Source organism: Triticum urartu, chromosome 3 (assembly GCF_003073215.2).
Source record: "Triticum urartu cultivar G1812 chromosome 3, Tu2.1, whole genome shotgun sequence".
NCBI lineage: Eukaryota > Viridiplantae > Streptophyta > Magnoliopsida > Poales > Poaceae > Triticum > Triticum urartu.
The window spans coordinates 194,296,741-194,301,823 of record NC_053024.1 but is presented as its reverse complement, the minus strand read 5'-3'; the positions used below and the strand labels follow the sequence as shown (position 1 = coordinate 194,301,823).

General features: G+C 46.5%; 1 long non-coding RNA gene across 2 annotated transcripts; it reads left to right on the top strand.

Moving 5' to 3' along the window:
• The first annotated feature begins 214 nt into the window (after positions 1 to 214).
• On the top strand, positions 215 to 2,507 carry LOC125543568. 2 transcript variants are annotated; one of them, XR_007298573.1, is made up of 3 exons: positions 255 to 539; positions 1,537 to 1,774; positions 1,856 to 2,507. It is a non-coding gene; the product is annotated as an uncharacterized LOC125543568 (long non-coding RNA). The 2 variants fall into 2 exon arrangements; XR_007298572.1 differs by having other exon boundaries at positions 215 to 539; positions 1,537 to 2,445.
• Positions 2,508 to 5,083: the final 2,576 nt, after the last annotated feature.

Sequence of the window (5,083 nt, the reverse complement as noted above, 5' to 3'; positions counted from 1 at the left end):
TGCTCCCACGATACGCTCGGCCATTCGGCGCGGTACGTAAGGCAGATAATCTAGCATGTTAGGTGGGCGCGGCTCGGTCGTTGTGGGCCATAGGTGCACGCGGCGGCGCCTAGTAACTAGGCGTTTATGCCAAAATTTAAAAATACCTTGCTAGGTGCTTAAAAAGTCAGACACTCCAGACCGCCATTAATGTGTGACTGCTGTGTGGGTCCACTATGGCATTGGAAGCGTCCTATTTAGTTGCCCAACCCCGGTGAAACCATCTGTCATTTCTCCCCCGCCGCCCCTCGTCATCCTCTTCCCCGCCGCCTGTCCTCCTCTTCCCCGCTGTCGCTCGTCCTCATCTTCGCCGGTGTCGGCCCCGCCACCTGCATGCGCCTCCGCCATGTAGGAATTGTTCTTGATGGCTTATAAGCCTAGGAAGGCGATGGTTGATCAGTACATGGAAGAACTGGAGCGGCAAGTTTGTGCGAAGATTGGGAAAGCAGCCTGTTGGTGGCAAACCCATTGAGGGAGGATCCAACAATCCTTCGTCTGATGTAAGTAATCCCATGGCAACATTTGTACTGTTGGTTGATTTCAAATCTGTAGGATCTATCGTTTGTGGGTGGTTACAAGATTTGATTTATGCATGTAGCATTACTGATTGAATCCTAGGTTTGTGTGACATTCTAGATTGATGCGTTGGTTCAAAAAGTCCGGATTCGTAAATACTTTATATCGTATTAGGTTTTCTAATGCGCAGAAGGCATCCTAAACCAGTAGTAATAAAATCCGTGATTGTAGTTTGGATTTGATACGGCCCCAATTGCAGTTTGGTTCAGTTATGTAGATCTACCAAAGCAGTTTGCTCGTATTTGAACATGTTGTCATGCGTTATTTGATTTATTCCCACATGCAGTTAGCAGATTCATCTGTTTGTTTGGATGGCATACATGGGTTATTCACACTGTTGTACACATCATTCTCTCCCTAGGTTGCTTATTGACCAATTTTATGGCACACCTAGTTTTGAATTGTATTAGTTAATTGGTCCTTAGATTGGTCATTCAGCAAACGGCATCGTGCCATGGCAAAATTTGCTGTAGCTGCCGACAAGGTCCCGGAGGACAATACTGTCCATGCCCTACGCACGCGCATCTTTGTGAAGTGCCAAGCGAGAATGGTAGGTGCACTGGCACGCGAGCAAACTCTAGCAGTTCGTTCACTCGTTGGCCTTCCTCCTAGAGAGGAGGATTTGGAGGATGCCGAGGATGACTCCAATAGCTCTGGCAGTGAGCAGATAATGCTCAACCCATATTGCGTTTTTGGCCGTATGCCGGCAGAGAAAATGGCAAGATGAAGAAGCGAAAGCAGAAGCGGAAGAAAGGGAAGCGAATGGGAAAGGGCGTATCTGAATTTCCTATGATAGCCATGGCTTAGCAATTACAATGTTGCAACATTTTATGTTTATGTAGATGAATTATGTACTTTGTTTTATCATTTTCTTGACATCATTTTGTATGGTGGTTTATTGACTTAGTTAATGCAATTCAGGCACTGCAGTCAACCAGTGGACCGTCCTGCTTACCACCGGCTGTGAATGCTGAACTAAGGCTTCTTGCTGTAAAAAAGCAGTATGTTATGTTTTATCATGTTATTGTATGTCATTCAACCCCCTACCCTGAAGCAACTTTCATGCTTATCTGAACTTGCTAAATGCACTCTACAGTGCCAGCAGTTAGTACAGTCTCAGCACCTGCATGTGCTTCTGTATCCTCTGCTGACAGACCCCGTAAGCTATGTTCATCTTGTTTTTACAATGACAACTTTCATTTACGAAATGATGTAAGCTGTACGTAGTTGTCATTAACAGGGCAAGTCGGCGTCTGAACTGAAAAAGCATTATGCTAGCATCGGTCACTTCCACTATGAGAAGAGGCCAAAGCGTTTTGTCAGAATCATGCAGGACAAGCGGTGCAAATCCCGTTTGGTATTACCCAACAGTGCAGCCTCTCTTTTACAGGCCAGCAATCTGAGCTTGCCTAGGTTTATCAATCTGGAGACGAGCACGGGCTGTGGTTGGCGTGTTGAGTTGAAGCAAGAAGATGGAATGCTGGAGTTGGGTGCGTTGTGGTGTGCCTTTGCCAAGTTCCATGGACTCAAGCTTGGATGCGTGGTTGAATTTGAGGTTGTACACCCTGAGCTCATGAAGGTAAACATCTACAATGAGGCGGGAATTGAGGTGACATACACACTGTGTGGCGATGTAAACTTCTTTACGTCGGATAAGTGAGCCTTTGTCATGTTAACTTAGGCTGGTAGTACTTGTGTCGTGCTTGCGAGAAGGTTTGCCTTGTCAATGCGTAGACCAAGATGATTTAAGTTGTGTGTCTTTTGTGAACTCCTTATGGTTCGTTTAAGGTGTCTGTCTACAGAATTTAAGTACCGTGACTGCTTATGGTTGATTTAAGGTGTGTTTCTGCAGAATTTAAGCTTAATCGAGTGGTTGTGCCCTGTAAAAATTATTTTTCTAGTCATCTTATTACTGAAAGGAGGGTTGGCCATCCCATTTGTCCGTAGTAACCTGGGCCCCTTACCCTATGTCATCCCCATTGAATCTGCCCTCGTGTTAAAAGTTTAGTGAATTTTTCATGGTGTCAATTGTTATCTGAATCTGTCATGTTGTTCAAAGTTAACTGATTTTTTTGGGTAAGCTAAAATTGTCCTGGTGTCAATTGATACTGAATGTTTCAGTAAACTCAATTTGTGCCAGTGTTGAGATAATTGAACTTGCACTACTGTGAATTGATAAGAGAATGTTGTACGCGCTGTGGCACCCCGATCTGCATGGAGCAGGGGGCCTTCGCACGTCCGCCCAGGATAACACCTGATGCACGATAGGTCTATGATACAACATTCCAGGTACAAGAATATTCATCAGACACATGTATATATGATTACATCATTGATGAATACAATTATCTGGCATAGCCCTAAGGCTATTTAAAAGGCGGCGAAAGTCTTGGTTTGGCGGCTCATCAACTCTGGCTGGGCTCCACAACTCACAGGACTAGCAAGATTACGGCCTAGCACGACAGAACAAGCAAACAATCCAGGCACGACCTACAAACTGGCATGACATGCCAGGTTAGTACATTGAATGTACTTGCAAGACAACCAAATACATAGCATCCAAACAAAAAGATGACAAAGCAAGAACCAAGCGCATGCAACAACCTATCTCATATCAATTACTAAACATGGCATGATATAGATCTACTAAGCATGAACAACATCATAGCATATACTAACATGGCAATAACATGGCATATCAAAACATGCTTCTAACATGACAATAGCATAACATAGCATATCATCTCAATCGTGGCATAATTTAGCATATCAATCAAAGCACGGCATGGCATCTGTTGGAAATATGCCCTAGAGGCAATAATAAATTGATTATTATTATATTTCCTTGTTCATGATAATCGTTTATTAACCATGCTAGAATTGTATTGATAGGAAACTCAGATACATGTGTGGATACATAGACAACACCATGTCCCTAGTAAGCCTCTAGTTGACTAGCTCGTTGATCAATAGATGGTTACGGTTTCCTAACCATGGACATTGGATGTCATTGATAACGGGATCACATCATTAGGAGAATGATGTGATGGACAAGACCCAATCCTAAGCCTAGCACAAGATCATGTAGTTCGTATGCTAAAGCTTTTCTAATGTCAAGTATCATTTCCTTAGACCGTGAGATTGTGCAACTCCCGGATACCGTAGGAGTGCTTTGGGTGTGCCAAACGTCACAACGTAACTGGGTGGCTATAAAGGTACACTACAGGTATCTCCGAAAGTGTCTGTTGGGTTGGCACGAATCGAGACTGGGATTTGTCACTCCGTGTAAACGGAGAGGTATCTCTGGGCCCACTCGGTAGGACATCATCATAATGTGCACAATGTGATCAAGGAGTTGATCACGGGATGATGTGTTACGGAACGAGTAAAGAGACTTGCCGGTAACGAGATTGAACAAGGTATCGGGATACCGATGATCGAATCTCGGGCAAGTATCGTACCGCTAGACAAAGGGAATTGTATACGGGATTGATTAAGTCCTTGACATCGTGGTTCATCCGATGAGATCATCGTGGAACATGTGGGAGCCAACATGGGTATCCAGATCCCGCTGTTGGTTATTGACCGGAGAGTCATCTCGGTCATGTCTGCATGTCTCCCGAACCCGTAGGGTCTACACACTTAAGGTTCGGTGACGCTAGGGTTATAGAGATATTAGTATGCGGTAACCCTAAAGTTGTTCGGAGTCCCGGATGAGATCCCAGACGTCACGGGGAGTTCTGGAATGGTCTGGAGGTAAAGAATTATATATAGGAAGTGCTATTTCGGCCATCGGGACAAGTTTCGGGGTCACCGGTATTGTACCGGGACCACCGGAAGGGTCCCGGGGGTCCACCGGGTGGGGCCACCTACCCCGGGGGGCCACATGGGCTGTAGAGGTGTGCGCCTTGGCCTGTATGGGGGAAGAGTCCTAAAGGGGGAAGGCACCTCCTAGGTGCCTTGGGGAGGTGGGACTCCTCCCTGGCCGCACCCTTCCTTGGAGGAAGGGCCAAGGCTGCCCCCCCCCTCTCCCTTGGCCCTATATATAGTGGGGGGAAGGGAGGGCAGCAACACCTAAGCCCTGGCGCCTCCCTCTCCCTCCCATGACACATCTCCCTCCTCCCGCAGCGCTTGGCGAAGCCCTGTTGGAATCCCGCTACTTCCACCACCACGCCATCGTGCTGCTGGATCTCCATCAACCTCTCCTCCCCCTTGCTGGATCAAGAAGGAGGAGACATCGCTGCTCCGTACGTGTGTTGAACGCGGAGGTGCCGTCCGTTCGGCGCTAGGATCATCGGTGATTTGGATCACGACGAGTACGACTCCATCAACCCCGTTCTCTTGAACGCTTCCGCGCGCGATCTACAAGGGTATGTAGATCCACTCCTCCCTCGTTGCTAGATGACTCCATAGATTGATCTTGGTGACACGTAGGAAAATTTTGAATTATTGCTACGTTCCCCAACAG